This window comes from Triticum aestivum, chromosome 2B, assembly GCF_018294505.1.
Source record: "Triticum aestivum cultivar Chinese Spring chromosome 2B, IWGSC CS RefSeq v2.1, whole genome shotgun sequence".
Taxonomy (NCBI): Eukaryota; Viridiplantae; Streptophyta; class Magnoliopsida; order Poales; family Poaceae; genus Triticum; species Triticum aestivum.
This window is the reverse complement of record NC_057798.1, coordinates 757,696,727-757,720,517: the sequence shown is the minus strand read 5'-3', so window position 1 is coordinate 757,720,517 and position 23,791 is coordinate 757,696,727.

The window sequence follows — 23,791 nt, the reverse complement described above, 5'->3', positions numbered from 1 at the left end:
ACGTAGTAATTTCAAAAAAATTCCTACGCACACGCAAGATCATGGTGATGGCATAGCAACGAGAGGGGAGAGTGTTCGTCCATGTACCCTCGTAGACTGTAAGCGGAAGCGTTATGACAACGCGGTTGATGTAGTCGTACGTCTTCACGATCCGACCGATCCAAGCACCGAACGTACGTCACCTCCGAGTTCAGCACACGTTCAGCTCGATGACGATCCCCGGGCTCCGATCCAGCAAAACTTCAGGGATGAGTTCCGTCAGCACGACGGCGTGGTGACGATGATGATGTTCTACCGGCGCAGGGCTTCGCCTAAACTCCGCGACGATATGACCGTGGTGGAATATGGTGGAGGGGGGCACCGCACACGGCTAAGGAATGATCCGTAGATCAACTTGTGTGTCTATGGGGTGCCCCCTGCCCCCGTATATAAAGGAGGGAGGGGGAGGCCGGCCGGCCCCTTTGGGCGCGCCAAGAGAGGAGGAATCCTCCTCCTAGTAGGAGTAGGACTCCTCCTTTCCTACTCCTACTAGGAGGGGGAAGGAAGGGGGAGAGGGGGAAGGAAAGAGGGGGGGCGCCGCCCCCCTCCTAGTCCAATTCGGACCAGAGGGTGGAGGGGGCGCGCGGCCCATGCTGGCCGCCCCTCTCTCCTTTCCCCTAAGGCCCATAAGGCCCAATACTTTCCCGGGAGGTTCCGGTAACCCTCCCGGCACTCCGGTTTTCTCCGAAATCACCCGGAACACTTCCGGTGTCCGAATATAGTCGTCCAATATATCAATCTTTATGTCTCGATCATTTCGGGACTCCGAACAAACTTCGTACATCAAAACTTATAAACTCATAATAAAACTGTCATCGCAACGTTAAGCGTGCGGACCCTACGGGTTCGAGAACTATGTAGACATGACCCAGAACCATTCTTAGTCAATAATCAATAGCGGGACCTGGATGCCCATATTGGTTCCTACATATTCTACGAAGATGTTTATCGGTCAAACCGCATAACAACATACGTTGTTCCCTTTGTCATCGGTATGTTACTTGCCCGAGATTTGATCGTCGGTATCCAATACCTAGTTCAATCTCGTTACCGGCAAGTCTCTTTACTCGTTCTGTAACACATCATCTTATAACTAACTCATTAGTTACAATGCTTGCAAGGCTTAGGTGATGAGTATTACCGAGAGGGCCCAGAGATACCTCTCCGCCAATCGGAGTGACAAAACCTAATCTCGAATTATGCCAACTCAACATGTACCTTCAGAAACACCTGTAGAGCACCTTTATAATCACCCAGTTACGTGTGACGTTTGGTAGCACACAAAGTGTTCTTCCGGAAAACGGGAGTTGCACAATCTCATAGTTGCAGGAACTTTGTATAAGTTATGAAGAAAGCAATAGCAATATACTAAACGATGCAGACTAAGGCATAGCCTAGTGGTGGGAAGGGGCTGATGCCTTCCCACCCACCCAGGTTCAAGGCTTGGTACTTGCAATTTGGGTTTGTTGCACCAATTATGCTGTAGGGGGTTCCCTTACGGTCTTTCTATCAAAAAAAATATATACTAAACGATCAAGTGCTAGGCTAACGGAATGGGCCATGTCAATCACATCATTATCCTAATGATGTGATCCCATTAATCAAATGACAACACATGTCTATGGTTAGGAAACATAACCATCTTTGATCAACAAGCTAGTCAAGTAGAGGCATACTAGTGACACTATGTTTGTCTATGTATTCACACATGTATCATGTTTCCGGTTAATACAATTCTAGCATGAATAATAAACATTTATCATGATATAAGGAAATAAATAATAACTTTATTATTGCCTCTAGGGCATATTTCCTTCAGTCTCCCACTTGCACTAGAGTCAATAATCTAGTTCACATCGCCATGTGATTTAACACCAATAATCATATTTGTATATGATTAACACCCATAGTTCACATCGTCATGTGACCAACACCCAAAGGGTTTACTAGAGTCAATAATCTAGTTCACATCGCTATGTGATTAACACCCAAAGAGTACAAAGGTATGATCATGTTTTGCTCATGAGAGAAGTTTAGTCAACGGGTCTGTCACATTCAGAGCCGTATGAACTTTGCAAATATTCTATGTCTGCAATGCTCTGCATGGAGCTACTCTAGCTAATTGCTCCCACTTTCAATATGTATCCAAATTAAGACTTAGAGTCATCTGGATCAGTGCCAAAACTTGTATCGACGTAACCTTTTACGACGAACCTTTTTTTACCTCCATAATTGAGAAACATATCCTTATTCCACTAAGGATAATTTTGACCAATGTCCAGTGATCTACTCCTAGATCACTATTGTACTCCCTTGCCAAACCAGGGCAGAGTATACAATAGGTCTGGTTCACAACATAGCATACTTTATAGAACCTATGACTGAGGCATAGGGAATGACTTTTCATTCTCTTTCTATTTTCTGCCATGGTCGGGTCTTGAGTCTTACTCAACTTCACACCTTGCAACACAGGCAAGAACTCCTTCTTTGACTGTTCCATTTTGAACTATTTCAAAATCTTGTCAAGGTATGTACTCATTGAAAATCTTATCAAGCGTCTTGATCTATCTCAATAGGTCTTGATGCTCAATATGTAAGTAGCTTTACTGAGGTCTTTATTTTAAAGAACTCCTTTCAAACACTCCTTTATGCTTTGCAGAATAGTTCTACATTATTTCCGATCAACAATATGTCATTCACATATACTTATCAGAAATGCTGTAGTGCTCCCACTCACTTTCTTGTAAATACAGGCTTCACCGTAAGTCCGTACAAAACTATATGCTTTGATCAACTCATCAAAGCGTATATTCCAACCCCGAGATGCTTGCACCAGTCCATAGATGGATCACTGGAGCATGCACATTTTGTTAGTACCTTTAGGATTGACAAAACCTTCTGGTTGCATCATATACAACTCTTCTTTGAAAAAACCATTAAGGAATGCAGTTTTGACATCCATTTGCCAGATTTCATAAATTGTGGCAATTGCTAACATGATTCGGACAGACTTAAGCATCGCTACAGTTGAGAAAATCTCATTGTAGTCAACACCTTGAACTTGTCAAAAACCTTTTTGCGACAAGTCGAGCTTTGTAGATAGTAACACTACTATCAATGTCCGTCTCCTCTTGAAGATCCATTTATTTTCTATGGCTTGCCGATCATTGGGCAACTCCACCAAAGTCCATACTTTGTTCTCATACATGGATCATATCTCAGATTTCATGGCCTCAAACCATTTTGCGGAATCTGGGATCATCATCGCTTCCTCATAGTTCGTAGGTTTATCATGGTCTAGTAACATGACTTTCAGAACAGGATTACCGTACCACTCTGGTGCGGACCGTATTCTGGAAGACCTACGAGGTTCTGTAGTAACTTGATCTGAAGTTTCATGATCATCATCATTAGCTTCCTCACTAATTGGTGTAGGAATAACTGGACCTGATTTCAGTGATGAACTACTTTCCAATTCGGGAGAAGGTACAAATTACCTTATCAAGCTCTTAGTTTCCTCCCACTCACTTCTTTCGAGAGAAACTCCTCTAGAAAGGATCCATTCTTAGCAATGAATAACTTGCCTTCGGATCTGTGATAGAAGGTGTACCCAACAATCTCCTTTGGGTATTCTATGAAGACGCACTTCTCCGATTTGGGTTTGAGCTTATCAGGATGAAACTTTTTCACATAAGCATCGCAGCCCCAAACTTTAAGAAACGACAACTTGGGTTTCTTGCTAAACCACAGTTCATATGGTGTCGTCTCAACGGATTTAGATGGTGCCCTTTTAACGTGAATGCAGCTGTCTCTAATGCATAACCTCAAAACAATAGTGGTAAATAAGTAAGAGACATCATGGATCGCACCATATCCAATAAAGTGCGGTTACGACGTTCGGACACACCATAACGTTGTGGTGTTCCAGGTGGCGTGAGCTGTGAAACTATTCCACATTGTTTTAATTGAAGACCAAACTCATAACTTAAATATTCGTCTCCGCGATCAGATCGCAGAAACTTTATTTTCTTGTTACGATGATTTTTCCACTTCACTCTGAAATTCTTTGAACCTTTCAATTATTTCAGAATTATGTTTCATCAAGTAGATATACCCATATCTGCTCAAATCATCTTGTGAAGGTCAGAAAATAACGATACTTGCCACGAGCCTTCATACTCATTGGTCTGCATACATCAGTATGTATTATTTCCAACAAGTCAGTAGCTCGTTCCATTGTTCCGGAGAACGGAGTTTTAGTCATCTTGCCCAAAAGGCACGGTTCGCAAGCATCAAATGATTCATAACCAAGTGATTCCGAAAATCCATCTTTATGGAGTTTCTTCATGCGCTTTACACCGATATGACCAAAACGGCAGTGCCACAAATAAGTTGCACTATCATTATTAACTTTGCATCTTTTGGCATTAATATTATGAATATGTGCATCACTATGATCGAGAGCCAACAAACTATTTTCGTTGGGTGTATGACCATTGAAGGTTTTATTCATTTAAATAGAACAACAATTATTCTCTGATTTTAAATGAATAACCATATTGCAATAAACATGATCAAATCATATTCATGCTCAACGCAAACGCCAAATAACATTTATTTAGGTTTAACACTAATCCCGAAAGTATAGGGAGTGTGCGATGATGATCATATCAATCTTGGAACTACTTCCAACACTCATCGTCACTTCCCCTTCAACTAGTCTTTGTTTATTCTGTAACTCCTGTTTCGAGTTACTAATCTTAGCAACCGAACAAGTATCAAATACTCAAGGGCTACTATAAACACTAGTAAAGCACACATCAATAACCTGTATATCAAATATACCCTTGTTCACTTTGCCATCCTTCTTATCCACCAAATATTCAGGGCATTTCCGCTTCCAGTGACCATTTCCTTTGTAGTGTAAGCACTCAGTTTCAGGCTTTGGTCCAGCTTTGGTCTTCTTCACGGGAGTGACAACTTGTTTGCCATTCTACTTGAAGTTTCCCTCTTTCCCTTTGCCCTTTTCTTGAAACTAGTGGTCTTGTCAATCATCAACACTTGATGCTCTTTCTTGATTTCTACCTTCATTGATTTCATCATCACGAAGAGCTCGGGAATCGTTTTCGTCATCCCTTGCATACTATAGTTCATCTCGAAGTTCTAGTAACTTAGTGATGGTGACTAGAGAATTCTGTTAATCACTATCTTATCTGGAAGATTAACTCCCACTTGATTCAAGCGATTGAAGTATCCAGACAATCTGAGCACATGCTCACTAGTTGAGCGATTCTCCTCCATCTTTTAGCTATAGAACTTGTTGGAGACTTCATATCTCTCAACTCGGGTATTTGCTTGAAATATTAACTTCAATTCCTGGAACATCTCATATGGTCCATGATGTTCAAAACATCTTTGAAGTCCCGATTCTAAGCCATAAAGCATGGTGCACAAAACTATCAAGTAGTCATCATATTGAGCTAGCCAAACATTCATAACGTCTGCATCTGCTCCTGCAATAGGTCTGTCACCTAGCGGTGCATTAAGAACATAATTCTTCTGTGCAGCATTGAGGATAAACCTCAGATCATGGATCAAATCCGCATCATTGCTACTAACATCTTTCAACACAATTTTCTCTAGGAACATATCAAAATAAACATATGAAAGCAACAACGCAAGCTATTGATCTATAACATAATTTGCAAAATACTACCAGGACTAAGTTCATGATAAATTTAAGTTCAATTAATCATATTACTTAAGAACTCCCACTTAGACAGACATCTCTCTAGTCATCTAAGTGATCACGTGATCCAAATCAACTAAACCATAACCGATCATCACGTGAGATGGAGTAGTTTTCAATGGTGAACATCACTATGTTGATCATATCTACTATATGATTCACGCTCGACCTTTCGGTCTCCGTGTTCCGAGGCCATATCTGCATCTGCTAGGCTCATCAAGTTTAACCTGAATATTCCGCATGTGCAAAACTGTCTTGCATCCGTTGTAGATGGACGTAGATCTTATCACACCCGATCATCACGTGGTGTCTGGGCACGACGAACTTTGGCAACAGTGCATACTCAGGGAGAACACTTCTTGATAATTTTAGTGAGAGATCATCTTAAAATGCTAACGTCAATCAAGCAAGATAAGATGCATAAAGGATAAACATCACATGCAATCAATATAAGTGATATGATATGGCCATCATCATCTTGTGCTTGTGATCTCCATCTCTGAAGCACCGTCGTGATCACCATCGTCACCGGTGCGACACCTTGATCTCCATTGTAGCATCGTTGTCGTTACGCCATCTATTGCTTCTACGACTATCGCTACCGCTTAGTGATAAAGTAAAGCAATTACAGGGCGTTTGCATTTCATACAATAAAGCGACAACCATATGGCTCCTGCCAGTTGCCGATAACTTCGGTTACAAAACATGATCATCTCATACAATAAAATATATCATCATGTCTTGACCATATCACATCACAACATGCCCTGCAAAAACAAGTTAGACGTCCTCTACTTTGTTGTTGCAAGTTTTACGTGGCTGCTACGGGCTTAGCAAGAACCGTTCTTACCTACGCATCAAAAACCACAACGATAGTTTGTCAAGTTGGTGCTGTTTTAACCTTCGCAAGGACCGGGCGTAGCCACACTCGATTCAGCTAAAGTGAGAGAGACAGACACCCGCCGGTCACCTTTAAGCAACGAGTGCTCGTAGCGGTGAAACCAGTCTCGCATAAGCGTACGCGTAATGTCGGTCCGGGCCGCTTCATCTCACAATGCCGCCGAACCAAAGTATGACATGCTGGTAAGCAATATGACTTATATCACCCACAACTCACTTGTGTTCTACTCGTGCATATGACATCTACACATAAAACCAGGCTCTGATACCACTGTTAGGAAACGTAGTAATTTAAAAAAATTTCCTACGCACACGCAAGATCATGGTGATGGCATAGCAACGAGAGGGGAGAGTGTTCGTCCACATACCCTCGTAGACTGTAAACAGAAGCGTTATGACAATGCGGTTGATGTAGTCGTACGTCTTCACGATCCGACCAATCCAAGCACCGAACGTACGACACCTCCGAGTTCAGCACACGTTCAGCTCGATGACGATCCCCGGGCTCCGATCCAGCAAAACTTCGGGGATGAGTTCCGTCAGCACGACGGCGTGGTGACGATGATGATGTTCTACCGATGCAGGGCTTCGCCTAAACTCCACGACGATATGACCGAGGTGGAATATGGTGGAGGGGGGCACCGCACACGGCTAAGGAACGATCCGTAGATCAACTTGTGTGTCTATGGGGTGCCCCCTGCTCCCGTATATAAAGGAGGGAGGGGGAGGCCGGCCGGCCCCTTTGGGCGCGCCAAGGGAGGAGGAATCCTCCTCCTAGTAGGAGTAGGACTCCTCCTTTCCTACTCCTACTAGGAGGGGGAAGGAAGGGGGAGAGGGGGAAGGAAAGAGGGGGGGCGCCGCCCCCCTCCTAGTCCAATTCGGACCAGAGGGTGGAGGGGGCGCGCGGCCCATGCTGGCCGCCCCTCTCTCCTTTCCCCTAAGGCCCATAACCCTCCCGGCACTCCGGTTTTCTCCGAAATCACCCGGAACACTTCTGGTGTCCGAATATAGTCGTCCAATATATCAATCTTTATGTCTCGATCATTTCGAGACTCCTCGTCATGTCCGTGATCACATCCGGGACTCCGAACAAACTTTGGTACATCAAAACTTATAAACTCATAATAAAACTGTCATCGTAACGTTAAGCGTGCGGACCCTACGGGTTCGAGAACTATGTAGACATGACCTAGAACCATTCTCGGTCAATAATCAATAGCGGGACCTGGATGCCCATATTGGTTCCTACATATTCTACGAAGATCTTTATCGGTCAAACCGCATAACAACATACGTTGTTCCCTTTGTCATCGGTATGTTACTTGCCCGAGATTTGATCGTCGGTATCCAATACCTAGTTCAATCTCGTTACCGGCAAGTCTCTTTACTCGTTTTGTAACACATCACCTTATAACTAACTCATTAGTTACAATGCTTGCAAGGCTTAGGTGACGAGTATTACCGAGAGGGCCCAGAGATACCTCTCCGCCAATCGGAGTGACAAAACCTAATCTCGAATTATGCCAACTCAACATGTACCTTCGGAAACACATGTAGAGCACCTTTATAATCACCCAGTTACGTTGTGACGTTTGGTAGCACACAAAGTGTTCTTTCGGAAAATGGGAGTTGCACAATCTCATAGTTGCAGGAACTTTGTATAAGTTATGAAGAAAGCAATAACAATATACTAAACGATCAAGTGCTAGGCTAACGGAATGGGTCATGTCAATCACATCATTATCCTAATGATGTGATCCCATTAATCAAATGACAACACATGTCTATGGTTAGGAAACATAACCATCTTTGATCAACAAGCTAGTCAAGTAGAGGCATACTAGTGACACTATGTTTGTCTATGTATTCACACATGTATCATGTTTCCGGTTAATACAATTCTAGCATGAATAATAAACATTTATCATGATATAAGGAAATAAATAATAACTTTATTATTGCCTCTAGGGCATATTTCCTTCAATTATCTCTCCGGAGAGCCCCGAACCTGGGTATGTCTTGCGTCCCGCGCTCCCTCATGCCAATCCCGCCTCTGGAGCCCACTAGTGCCCTCGACCCTCCTCCTCTCTTTAGCCATCCCATGGCATCTGCCGTGTGCGCACCACGACAGTTGGCACCCACCGTGGGGCAGCTCGAGGAGCTGGCCGGGAGCATGCTCCGGACGGGGATCATCTCCGACTCCGACAAGCCCGTCATGCTGGCGGACGACGTCATCGACGCGCTCGCTGCCTGACTCAGCTACTCTGACTCTCCCCTCTCCCTAGGCGGCCGCATTCCCGTCGGAGCAATGGATGTCCACGTGGAGGTTTTCGTCACCGGCACCGACGCCTACTCCATGTCGAGTGCGACGAGGAAGGCTGCCGAAGCCAAGGCCACAGCGGAGCCGGCTGCCTCGTCCAACCCGCTGCGCGCTGCTATGCAGAGCCTCCGCGTCCCCCTTGGCACCGACATAGACACCTCCAACATTGCCGAAGCCCGAGCCTAGCTTGAGGAAAGACGCCAGCAGATGCTGGACCTAACCAAGATGCTCGCCGCCACGCATCGTCGCCTGGATTCCGCTCAGTTGGAGCGCAACGCCGCCTACGGCTTCACGCCTACCACGACCGAGCTGAGCCAGGTCGCCGACGTGCGAGCCCGGGGCGGAGCGATCGGCCGCGCCCTCGGCGCCATCCCGACCGTCTACAAGACTCCCGTGAAGAACATGCGCGCTGCCTAGGCGGCCGCGGTCGGCCTGGATCAGCTCACAGGCGAGGAGCGGAAGGAGCGCATCAAGCGGATGCACGACCTCCTTAACGCGGCCAATGCGCAGCAAGACGACCTCAACCAGCTCGCCTAGACGAGCAGCTACGGCTCCGCCCGCGTTGCCGGACCCGGCGATTATCAGCACACGACGTCGTCACCACCCGGCGAGGCGCTCTCCGGCCGAACCCGGACTCGACGCAACCCGGCCCCGGCAGCCGCCAGCGGCTTAGGCGACGAGCCGACCCTGAAGAATCGATGCAAACACGGCCAGCCTGGCCGGCGTCCAGCCCCAACCGACCAGGCCCCTCGTGGCCCGGTCGCCAGCCGACTCGGCGCACGTGCCATCGACGACACCAACGCTCATCACCGCCTCGATCGGCTCGCTTTCTTTCTGGAGGTGGAGGAAGGCGGCGCCGTTGGGCCGGTGTGCTTCGGCCCACGCATCCGGAGGAACCCTTTCCGAAAGGGTTCACGCTCCCCCGCAACACCCCCAAGTACAACGGAACCGTGAAGCGGGAGGACTGGCTCACCAACTACACCACCGCCATCGGCATCACCAGCGGCAACCACCCACTCGCCATGCGCTACGCACCGCTCATGCTCCAAGGCCCGCTCGCACCTGGTTGAACAGTCTGCCGGTGGATAGCATCAACACGTGGGTCAACTTCGAGCAGGCCTTCGTCCACAACTTCATGGGGACCTACAAGCGACCCGGCCACCCCAGCCAGCTCGCCATGTGCGTGCAGGGGCCGACGGAGACCGTCCGCGAGTACCTCGCACGCTGGACTGAGCTTCGGAACAGCTGCGAGGGCGTCCACGAGGTTCAAGCGATCCAGTACTTCATCAACGGGTGCCAAGACGGCACCCTCCTCAAGCACAAGCTCTTGCACTCCGAGCCGGCCACCATGGCCGCGCTCATGGTTACGGTGGACAAGTAGGCCAACACCGACTACGCCATGAAGATCCAGGTGGCACTGGATGAAGGCGGCAAAGCAAAGCTGGTTCCGCCTCCGAAGCCGGCCGGCGAGACCAGCCGGCAGCAACACCAGCAGAACAACAAGTGCAAGGCCAACCAACCGGCCCAGTGCTATGACAACCGGCTCGTCGCGGCCACCGAGCTTGCAGCGGACCCGACAGCTAAACGCCGGAAGACTGGCAAGGCGGCGTGGCAACCCGCCATGAGCTTCGAAGAGATGCTCGACGCCCCCTCCAAGCACCACAGCGGTGCAAGACCGTCCATGCACACACTTCGGCAGTGCGGCATCACCAAGCGCATCATGCGAGGCGACGTCCCGCCCCCTCCTGCTCCGGCTCCGGGCGCAGGTCAGCCGCCTCCGCCTCCAGCTGGCGGCGTGATGCGCGACGACGCCTACCCGAACTAGAACGCGGTCTACGTCGTCTTCACCAGCCTCGGTGATGACAAGCATAGTGAACGTCTCCACCGGCAGGAGGTGAACACCGTCGTCTCGACCAAGCTGGAGTACATGCACTGGTCGGACCGCCCGGTCACATGGTCCCGGGAGGACCACCCAGCCGTCATGCCGAATCCGGGTGGCTACACCCTCGTCCTCAACCCCACCATTGTCGTGCGGCGCACGTGCAAGTTTTCCCGAGTCCTCATCGACGGCGGCAGCAGCATCAACATCCTCTACCGCGACACGATGACCAAACTCGGCCTCGAGGCCAAGGACCTGGAGCTGACCCGGACGATCTTCCACGACATTGTTCCTGGCCTCTCCTACTCTCCCATTGGCCGGGTCCGGCTCGACGTCCTGTTCGGCGACAACAACCATTTTCGGTGCGAACCGATCTAGTTCGAGGTGGTGGACCTGTCCAGCGCGTACCACGTGTTGTTGGGCCGACCTGTGCTTGCCAAATTCATGGCGGTCCCCCACTACGCGTACCTGAAGATGAAGATGTCGGGTCCGAAGGGCCTCATCACCATCACCGGCGACTACTGCAAGTCCCTAGAGTGTGCCCGAGACGACGCCAAGCTGGCCGAGTCACTGGTCATAGCCGAGGAGCGGCACCAGCTCGACCGGATCGTCGCCCTAGCCGGTGAGGCGTCAGCCGTGCTGATCCTAACCGAGGTGCCGGCTGACGAGGCCACCTTCAAGCCCTCCAAGGAGACCAACAAAGTGAAGCTGAACGTGGAAGACCCCAGCTGCAGCAAGTACATTGTCATAGGCACCCGCGTCGACAGCAAATAGGAAGGCGAGCTCGTCGACTTCCTCCATGAGAATCGGGATATTTTTGCATGGACCCCCAAGGACATGCCAGGTATCCCGAGGAAGTACGCCGAGCACAAACTCCATGTCCGCAAGGATGCCAAGCTTGTCTGTCAACCCCTGCGACGTTTCTCCAAAGAGAAGAGAAGAACCATCGGTGAAGAGGTCGCCAAGCTTTTGGCGGCCGGCTTCATCATGGAAGTGTTCCACCCCGAGTGGCTGGCCAACCAGTCCTCGTCCTGAAGAAGAACAATACCTGGCGCATGTGCATCGACTACACCAGCCTGAACAAGGCCTGTCCCAAGGATCCATTCGCTCTCCTGCGGATCGACCAAGTCATCGACTCGATCGCAGGGTGCGAGCTTCTGTCCTTCCTGGATGCTTACTCCATCTACCACCAGATCAAGCTAGACCCGGCCTACACTCTGAAGATGTCCTTCATCACGCCCTTTGGGGCGTATTGCTACATCACCATGTCATTCAGCCTGAAGAATGTCGACGCCACCTTCTAGCGCTGCATGCAGAAATGCTTGCTACCGCAACTCGGCCGCAACATCCACGTCTACATGGACGACATCATGGTGAAGACCAAGCAGCACCTCGCGCTCCTCGACAATTTGAAGGAAACATTCGCCAACCTGTGCGAATACAAGGTCAAGCTCAACCCGGAGAAATGTGTGTTCGGCGTTCCAGCCAGAAAGCTACTCGGCCTCCTCATCTCGGAGTGCGGCATTGAAGCGAACCCAAAGAAGATCAAGGCCATTGAGCGCATGCGCAAGCCGGCTCGGCTGCGTGATATCCAAAAATTCACCGGCTGCTTGGCCTCGGCCAGCCGGTTTCTCAGCCGGCTGGGCAAGAGGGCCCTGCCCCTGTACCAGCTGATGAAGAAGACGACGCCGTTTGAATGGAACGACCAGGAGGATGAGGCCTTCCGAGATCTCAAGCGCATGCTCTCCACCACACCAATACTAGCCACGCCGGCCGAGAAGAAGCCATTGTTGCTCTATATTGCCGCGACCTCGTGGCCGGTCAGCATAGTGCTGATGGTCAAGCGATCAGAGAAGGGCAAGGTCCAAGCTGTCCAGCGCCCGGTCTACTACCTGAGCGAGGTGCTCTCCGCCTCCAAGCAGAACTACCCGCACTACCAGAAGATGTGTTACGACGTGTACTTCACCGCCAAGAAGCTGAAGCAGTACTTTCAAGAGCATGTCATCACCGTGGTCAGCACGGCCCCCCTCAGCAAAATCATCGAGTGCCGGGATGCCTCTGGCCGGGTCACCAAATGGGCGCTCGAGCTAGCCGGCCACACCATCCTCTATGAGCCCCGCACCACGATAAAGTCTCAAGCCCTAGCTGACTTCCTCGTCGACTGGACTGAGACCCAGTACCTGCCGCCGCCTCCGGACACGATGCACTGTGCATGCACTTCGACGGCTCCAAGATGTGACTTGGCCTAGGGGCCGGCATCGTAATGTCGTCCCTGAAGGGCGACCGACTTCGCTATGCACTCTAGATCCACTTCGCTGCCTCCAACAGCGTCGCCGAGTATGAAGCTCTTGTGCACGGCCTCCGGCTTGCCAAGGAACTCGGCTTCCGACACATCCTGTGCTACGGCGACTCGGATCTGATGGTGCAATAGTGCTCCGACAAGTGGGATGCCTGTGACTCCAACATGGCAATCTATCGCTTCCTCGTCCAGAAGCTGTTCGGATCCTTCGAGGGCTGCAAGTTCCTCCATGTCCCGCATACGGAGAACGAGACAGCCGACACACTCGCCAAGATCACCTCGTCCCGATAGTCCATCCTGTCCGGTGTCTCCCTCGAGCACCTGCGCAAGCCGTCCATCAAGCAGTCTCCAGACTCCGAGTCCATCCACATCCCGGATGACCCGGTCGCGCTTCAACCTGGTCCGGGTGCTTCTCAACTCGGCCCCGAAGGAGAAGCCACCGACCTAGCCACCATCGCCCTCGACCCGGCCGTCGCCATCCCCGACTCGGGGGCTGCTCAGGCTGGCTCGGGGGCTGTGATAACCCACAAGTATAGGGGATCACAACAGTTTTCGAGGGTAGAGTATTCAACCCAAATTTATTGATTCGACACAAGGGGAGCCAAAGAATATTCTCAAGTAGTAGCAGCTAAGTTGTCAATTCAACCACACCTGGAAACTTAGTATCTGCAGCAAAGTGTTTAGTAGCAAAGTAATATGATAGTGGTAGTAACGGTAACAAAAGTAAAGACAACAAAAGTAATGTTTTTGGTATTTTGTAATGATTGTAACAGTAACAACGGAAAAGTAAATAAGCGAGAACCAGTATATGGAAAACTCGTAGGCACCGGATCAGTGATGGATAATTATGCCGGATGTGGTTCATCATGTAACAATCATAACATAGGGTGACACAGAACTAGCTCCAATTCATCAATGTAATGTAGGCATGTATTCCGGAATATAGTCATACATGCTTATGGAAAAGAACTTGCATGACATCTTTTGTCCTACCCTCCCGTGGCAACGGGGTCCTATTGGAAACTAAGGGATATTAAGGCCTCCTTTTAATAGAGAACCGGAACAAAGCATTAGCACATAGTGAATACATGAACTCCTTAAACTATGGTCATCACCGGGAGTGGTTCCGATTATTGTCACTTCGGGGTTGCCGGATCATAACACATAGTAGGTGACTGTAGACTTGCAAGATAGGATCAAGAACTCACATATATTCATGAAAACATAATAGGTTCAGATCTGAAATCATAGCACTCGGGCCCTAGTGACAAGCATTAAGCATAGCAAAGTCATAGCAACATCAATCTCAGAACATAGTGGATACTAGGGATCAAACCCTAACAAAACTAACTCAATTACATGATAAACCTCATCCAACCCATCACCGTCCAGCAGTCCTACAATGGAATTACTCACGCACGGCGGTGAGCATCATGAAATTGCTAATGGAGGATGGTTGATGATGACGACGGCAACGAATCCCCCCTCTCCGGAGCCCTGAACGGACTCCAGACCAGCCCTCCCGAGAGAGATTAGGGCTTGGCGGCGGCTCCGTATCGTAAAACGCGATGATTTGTTCTCTCTGTTTTTTCTCCCCGAAAGCCAATATATGGAGTTGGAGTTTGCGTCAGAGGGCCAGCAGGGGGGCCACGAGGTAGGGGGGCGCGCCCAGGGGGGGGGGCGCCCCCACCCTCGTGGATAGGGTGTGGGCCCCCTGGTCTTCATCTTTGGCGAGGATTTTTTATTGCTTTTCCTAAGGTGTTCCGTGGAGTTTCAGGTCATTCCGAGAACTTTTATTTTCTGCACATAAAACAACACCATGGTAATTCTGCTGAAAATAGCGTCAGTCCGGGTTAGTTCCATTCAAATCATACAAGTTAGAGTCCAAAACAAGGGCAAAAGTGTTTGGAAAAGTAGATACGACGGAGACGTATCAACTCCCCCAAGCTCAAACCCTTGCTTGTCCTCAAGCAATTCAGTTGACAGACTGAAAGAGAAAAAGAAAAACTTTTACAAACTTTGTTTGCTCTTGTTGTTGTAACATGAAAAGCCAGCATTCAAGTTTCAGCAAATATTATGAATTAACCATACTAACAATAACACAAAGGTCTCACAATTACTCATATCAATAGCATAATCAGCTAGCGAGCCATAATAATAAAACTCGGATGACAACAATTTCTCAAAATAATCATAACATGATATAACGAAATGGTATCTCGCTAGCCCTTTCTGAGACCGCAAAACATAAATGCAGAGCACTTTCAAAGATCAAGGACTGACTAAACATTGTAATTCATGGTAAAAGAGATCCAGTCAAGTCATACCCAATATAAACCAATAGTAATGAATGCAAACAATAGTGTGCTCTCCAGCAGGTGCTTTTTTATAAGAAGGGCGATGACTCAACATAAAAGTAAATAGATAGGCCCTTTGCGGAGAGAAGCAGGGATTTGTAGAGGTGCCAGAGCTCGGTTTTAAAATGGAGATTGAATAACATTTTGAGCGGCATACTTTTGCTGTCAACGCAACAACTATGAGATGACGATATCTTCCATGCTAAACAAATTATAGGCGGTTCCCAAACAGAATGGTAAAGTTTATACTCCCCCTCCTCCACAAGCATCAATCCATGGCTTGCTCGAAACAACGAGTGCCTCCAACATTCAACGGGTCCCAGGGGGAGTTTTGTTTACAGTTTTTTTGATTTAGTTCGCATAAAGCATGGGACTGGGCATCCCGGCGACCAGCCATTTTTCTCGTGAATAAGGAGCGGAGTCCACTCCTCTTGAGAATAACCGTCTAACATGGAAACATAATTTCATTAGAAGGTTTGGAGTTTGGCACATACAAATTTACTTGGAACGGCAGGTAAATACTGCATATAGGAAGGTATAGTGGACTCATATGGAACAACCTTGGGGTTTAAGGAGTTTGGATGCACAAGCAGTATTCCCGCTTAGTACAGGTGAAGGCTAGCAAAAGACTGGGAAGCGACCAACTGAGAGAGCGACAACAGCCGTAAACATGCATTAAAATTAATTTGCGCCGAATACAAGCATGAGTAGGATAATCTACCATGAACATAAATATCATGAAGGCTATGTTGATTTGGTTCAACTACGTGCGTGAACATGTGCCAAGTCTAGTCACTCAATTCATTTAAAGGAGGATACCATCCCATCATACCACATCATAATCATTCTAATAGCATGTTGGCATGCAAGGTAAACCATTATAACTAATAGCTAATCAAGCATGGCACAAGCAACTATAATCTCTAAATGTCATTGCAAATGTGCTTACTTCATAATAGCTAACTCAGGAATGATGAATCATCATATTTACAAAAACAAGACAGGTCGAGTTCATACCAGCTTTTCTCATCCCAATAAGTCCATCATATATCATCATTATTTCCTTTCACTTGCATGACCAAACGAAGTGTATAATAATAAGAGTGCACGTGCATTGGACTAATCTGGAATCTGCAAGCATTTAACTCAAGAGAGAAGACAAGTAATATGGGCTCTAAGTTAAATAATCATTCATGCATATAAGAGCCACTAAGCATTTTCAATAGGTCTTCTCGACCCCCAAAGAAAGGAAAATAAATAAAAACTATTTACATGGGAAAGCTCCCAACAAACAAAAGAAGAACGGGAAATATTTTTGGGTTTGTCCTTTTTAATTACTACAGCAAAGAAATAAACTACTACTAATTTTTTTTGGTTTTTTCTTAAGGTTTATCAAACACACAAGAAGAAAGCAGGAAAAAGAAAATAAACTAGCATGGATATTACAGTGAAAGAGTATGAGCACCGACATCTAGCAATGAGTGTGTGTGAACATAAATGTAATGTCAGTGGGAAATACGTACTCCCCCAAGCTTAAGCTTTTGGCCTAAGTTGGTCTATTGCCAGGGATAACCTGGCGGATATCCATAGGTGAAGCTGGGGTCATACAGTGACGAAGAAGGCTTCGGCTGCCACTGGCTGGCAACCTCCTCTGGATCCCAAGAATAAACAGATAGTCGTGGAGGCTCATCTTGTGGCTCCGGTTTCGGGACTGGTGCAGGATTCTGATAGGCTTGAGCAGCCGACCACGGAACAATGTGAGGTCCCGCACATAAATTAAACAAAGAAGGAGAAGGCAAAGTAATAGTCTCAGGGTGATGTTTATCAAAGTATAATTTGTATTTGAGCTCCCCTTCGCGACTCTTAATAAGAAAGTCATGCGCTATCCTACTCTTATAATCTAAATAAGCACGGGGCAGTGCTGTTTCTTCTTTCTCCTCATGCCCAATAGGTATTTCAAAATGTTCAGCTAGGCGTGAAGCATAAATGCCTCCAAAGATGGGGCCCTTAGTACGGTTCAGACTCAACCGTCTAGCAACAATTCCACCCATACTAACACATTTATTGCGGTATAAACTATGGAACAAAATAATAATATCAGGAATACTAAGGTTCCCACAGTTTCCGCGTCCAATTAAGCAACGACTAGCAAATAAGGCAAAGTAGCGTAAAACAGGAAAATGTATGCTAGTGATCCTTGCATCAGAAACCTTCCTGGTTTCTCCCACAGTGATAGTGTTAATAAAAGCTTCTACTTCGTTACGGTGGTGTTCATCTAAGGTTCCCTCAAAGGGTATTCTGCAAACCTCGCAGAATTCAACTAATTTCATCTCTTTAACAACGTCATATAAACGAAATTCTACTGTTGGAGGTGATTTCTTAGGGAAAAAGTAGAAGTTTTGCACAAAGGTATTTGTGAGTAAGAGATAGTGATGACGTTGGCCGCGGAGGAAGTCGGTGAGGCCGGTGTTCTCAATCAATAAATAGAAATCCTCATAGATCCCGGCTCTCCTCAAAAAGTCATTGGAAGGCCATTTGCACGGCCGGACCTCCACGGTGCGAGGCAAATTAAATTTGGGCTTCTGCTCTTCTTCCTTTTGTTTTTCCTTCGAGCTTCGGCTCGACGAGCCCCTCAAAAGTCTCTTCATTATTTTTTGAAATAATCTGAAATTTTTAGTAACTTCAAATAAAAGTGAACCAACTTCAATAAAATTGATAGCAACTACTCCCACGAGTGCCTAGAGCCTAAATAAAGCATCGGAACTTCTTGGAACCATATAAATTTGACATGCAAGCTCAAGAACATGGTCACCTATGCAGCACAAATTTGCAATGAATAAAGCACTAGAACAAGAACTAATTGGACCAATGGAGAAGTCACATACCAAGCAACAATCTCCCCAAGCAGTTTTGCGAGAGGTGCTTTGAGCAAGGAGATAGAAAATCACAGCAACGGGGGCTGGAACTCGTGCTTGAGTTGGTTTTTCGTGTTTGTGTGAGACAGAGGAAGAAGATGGGTGCAGGAATAAGTGGAGGAGGGCCACCATGGGCCCACGAGGCAGGGGAGCACGCCCAGGGGGGTAGGGCACGCCCTCCACCCTTGTGACCAGGTGGCAGCTCCCCCCACGGTGATTTTTGCACAGTAAATTCTTAAATATTCCCAAAAAAATCATATTAAATTGGCATGGCATTCCAAGGACTTTTATTTTTAGGATATTTTTATATTGCACGGATAAGTCAGGAAACAGACAGAAAAATACTATTTTACTTTATTTCTACTAGATAACAGAAAATATAAAGAGGGTACAGAAGGTTGTGCTTCTAGTTTGATCCATCTCATGCTCATCAAAAAGAATCCACTAACAAGGTTGATCAAGTCTTGTTAACAAACTCATTCCGATTAACATGGAACCGGAGAAATCTCGAATAACACTATGTTACCTCAACGGGGATATGGACATCCCCAATAATAAGTATATCATACTTTTTCTTGACAGTAGGGAGAGGAAATTCAAAACCTCCAAATATAATCAATGGAATTTTTCCGATAGAATTGATACTATAAACCTGAGGTTGTTTCCTCGGAAAGTGTACCGTGTGCTCATTGCCATTAACATGAAAAGTGACATTGCCTTTGTTGCAATCAATAACAGCCCCTGCAGTATTAAGAAAAGGTCTTCCAAGAATAATAGACATACTATCATCCTTGGGAATATCAAGAATAACAAAGTCCGTTAGAATAGTAATGTTTGCAACCACAACAGGCACATCTTCACAAATACCGACATGTATAGCAGTTGATTTATCAGCCATTTGCAAAGATATTTCAGTAGGTGTCAACTTATTCAAGTCAAGTCTATGATATAAAGAGAGAGGCATAACACTAACACCGGCTCCAAGATCACATAAAGCAGTTTTAACATAATTTCTCTTAATGGAGCATGGTATAGTAGGTACTCCGGGGTCTCCAAGTTTCTTTGGTATTCCACCCTTAAAAGTATAATTAGCAAGCATGGTGGAAATTTCAGCTTCAGGTATCTTTCTTTTATTAGTAATAATATCCTTCATATACTTAGCATAAGGATTTGTTTTGAGCACATCAGTTAATTGCATACGCAAAAAGATGGGTCTAATCATTTCAGCAAAGCGCTCAAAATCCTCATCATCCTTTTTCTTGGATGGTTTCGGAGGAAAAGGCATGTGTTTCTGAACCCATGGTTCCCTTTCTCTACCATGTTTCCTAGCAACAAAGTCTCTTTTATCATAACATTGATTCTTTGATTGTGGGTTATCAAGATCAACAACAGGTTCAACTTCTACATCATTATCATTACTAGGTTGAACATCAACATGAACATTATCATTAACATTTTCACTAGGTTCATTTTCATCACCTGATTGTGTTTCAGCATCAGAAATAGAGCCATCATTTGGATTCTCAGGTGGTTCAGCAATAGGTTCGCTAGAAGTTTGCAAAGTCCTATCATTTTTCTTTTTCTTCCTCTTAGAAGAACTAGGTACATCAATATCATTTCTCTGAGAATCTTGCTCGATTCTCTTAGGGTGGCCTTCAGGATACAAAGGTTCCTGAGTCATTCTACCAGTTCTAGTAGCCACTCTAACAGCATAATCATTTTTCTTACTATTCATTTCATCAAGCACTTCTTTCTGAGCTTTAAGTACTTGTTCTACTTGAGTGGTAACCATAGAAGCATGTTTGCTAACAAGTTTAAGTTCACCTCTAATATCAGCCATATAATCACCCAACCGTTTAATCTATAAGCATCTTGTTTTAATTGTCTACCAAAATAAGCATTAAAGTCATCTTGCTTAAACATAAAGTTATCAAACTCATCCAAGCACTGACTAGCAATTTTAGTAGGAGGAATTTCAGCTTTATCATATCTATAGAGAGAATTTACCTTTACTACCTGCGTCGGGATATCGGGAGGTTCTTCAGCAAATAAGTAATTGAGATCATATACTTCTTCAACAAGCGGTAAATTAAGACCATGTATTTCTTCAATAGGAGGTAAATTCTTAACATCTTCAGCTTTAATACCTTTTTCTTTCATAGATTTCTTTGCCTCTTGCATATCTTCGGGACTGAGAAATAGAACACCTCTCTTCTTCGGAGTTGGTCTAGGAACAGGCTCAGTAATTGGCTCTGGAGGTGGCTCAGAAGGTGCCCAATTATTTTCATTTGTCAACATATTATTCAATAGAATTTCAGCTTCATCCGGTGTTCTTTCCCTGAAAAGAGAACCGGCACAACTATCCAGGTAATCTCTGGAAGCATCGGTTAGTCCATTATAAAAGATATCAAGTATTTCAGGTTTCTTAAGAGGATGACCAGACAAAGCATTAAGTAACTTGAGAAGCCTCCCCCAAGCTTGTGGGAGACTCTCTTCTGCAATTTGCACAAAGTTATATATTTCCCTCAAAGCAGCTTGTTTCTTATGAGCAGGGAAATATTTAGCAGAAAAGTAATAGATCATATCCCGGGGACTTTGCACACAACCAGGATCAAGAGAATTAAACCATACCTTAGCATCACCCTTTAATGAGATCGGAAATATTTTGAGTAAATAAAGGTAGCGCAATCTCTCATTATTAGTAAACAGGGCATCTATATCATTTAACTTAGTAAGATGTGCCACAACAGTTTTGTAAGTGCATCTAGTGCCCCTTAGTGATTTTGGTGTATTGAAGACTTATAGGTTAAGGGATTAATGTGTTTGTGAGTGTACACAGGTCTATAAGTCTATGAGGAGTTTGATATTTACAGGGAAAGTTGACCCCTAAAAATGTATATCTTCGACTGAAGATTTTGGTATTTCTGAAGACTTTCATTAAGACTTTGAAAGTGAAGAAATTGGTGTATTCGTGAAGACTTGATATTCATGCGAGGAATATGAAGCTTGAAGACTTTGGTTTTCATAGTTTTGTTTTTCTCTTTCTTGAGTCATAGGAAACAATGCACTGTTAAAGGGGGTCGAGGAAATACTAAGGAAAAATTTCCAAGTGATGCTCAACTCAAAATCCTACATCTACCAAACCCTTTGAATGAAGCCTTTGGAAATCTCATACAATTCAGTCAATTTCTTCATTGACAGAGACGAAGTTCTTCTAGTCACTGAGGAATTTGTTCTGTCTGAGGAGTTAGGAATTTGCCAGTGCGGATTGCCTACACAGTGAGGATCATGATAGCCCTGAGGAGTTTGAGAGTCAAATTTCCGACCGTTGCTGTGCTGCGCGCCAGCTGTCCCAAAATATCTTATCCACCTAACGGTCATATCAGACAAGGGCATTTATGTCTTATCATGTCGGGCTGCTCCCTAGGCTATAAATAGCCGCCCCCTACAACCACTAGTTGGTTGGCTGCTCTGAGAGAAACTGGCACTTGTCATTTGAGAGCAACCCATCCTCCGAGGACTTTGAGCGAAAATCATCGAGTGAGGAAAAACCCAAACCCAAACACCTACAAACCCCAAAGTGATTGAGCATCACTAAAGAGATTTATCCTGCGTGGATCCGATGCTTGTTACCTTTGAAGACTGTGCTTCTTCCAGACGGTTAGGCGTCATGGTCTAGAGCATCCAAGAGGAATTTTGGATCACCGAGTGACCAAGTCTGTGAAGGTTTGGAAGTCGCCTGAAGACTTACCACGAGCGATTGGACGAGGTCTGTGTGACCTTAGTTCAAGGAGAATACGGTGAGGACTTGGTGTCCTGAGCTGCGTGCTCAGCGACTGGGTGTCCGAGACTGCGTGTCCTCGAGTTTAAATACTCAGCCGCTCCAACCAGACGTAGAACTGAGACAACAGTTGGAACTGGTCTAACAAATCATTGTCTTCACCAACCTTACTGGTTCTATTTCCTCAACTCTTTCATTTCCTCATTACTGTGTTGAGTGATTGTTCATATCTGTGTTTGAAGACTTTGACTGAAGACTTTCTCAATTTCCTCAGTTCAATTTCTTCAGTCTGTTTGTCTTCATCTTGTGTTATCCTGTGTCTACGCTTTCTGTACTCTGTGTTTGTCTTCATTTCATCATGATGACTATGTCTGTATCCTGTTATGCTTACTTCTGAGTACTTATTTCACTGCTAGTAGTTCTTCGCTTAGGAATTTCCTCACCGGCAAATTCCTTAGTGAAGAATTTATAAAAAACGCCTATTCACCCCCCTCTAGTTGATATAACGCACTTTCAATTGGTATCAGAGCAAGGTACTCCCTTGTTTTGTGTGATTTTGGTTTAACCACCTGGAGTTCTAGTTATGTCGACTGCAGGATTGAGGAACGTTTCCTGCCCCATCTTTGACGGTCATGAGTATCCTCGGTGGAAGGCCATGATGAAGAAGCGACTCATGGCTATGGACAGCGAACTATGGACCATAACCGAGATCGGTCTTACCGATCTATGCAAGATGGCTGAAGCTGATGACATTTGCAAGTACACTCTCCTCAACCTCACAGCGAAGGATGTCATCTGCACAAGTCTGTCCCGAAATCAATTCAGGAACGTCATGCATCTCAATCACGCGAAGCTATTCTGGGACCGTCTCTCTGAGGTCTATGATGGACATCTTAATCGTAATGATCCTTGGCTTGATGATTACAAGGAATCTCTCAAAGGGATGACATTCGAACCAGAATCATCATCGTCCAACTCCTGCCTTATGGCTAAAAGTGCTAAGGTAAACGAATGCTACCTATCCGAGTCCAGTGATGATGAATCTGGTGATGAATTTGGACCTAGCTATGATAAACTTGCTTCCCTTGCCACTAAACAACAAAGAGCTTTGGAAAAAGTTCATTACATGCTAAATAAGAGCGATGATATGTTGGGTGAAGAAATGGACCAGTCAAAAGCCTTGGCTGAAAGTCTTCAGAGACTCCATTCAAAGTTTGACGATCTTCAAGGTCATCATAACGCTCTCTTATCTGATCACAAGAAACTTTCTCTTGAACTTCTTCAAAGAAAGCAAGATCTTGAGAAGCTAAGAGTAAGTTATGGAGATCTTCTGAAGGATCGTGATTCATTACTTGCTCAACAAATCAGCGCTACTCAAGAAGAATTTGTTCCTCCATGCTTAAAGTGCATTGAACGTGAATCTGCTAATTCTTCACTTGAATGTTCAAATGCTTCAACTGTTACAAATTCTTCACCTGCCTCGGCTATCACTAATTCCTCATCTGAGGACATTGCTAGTATCACTAACGATGCAGGGCTAAAGGAATTGTAC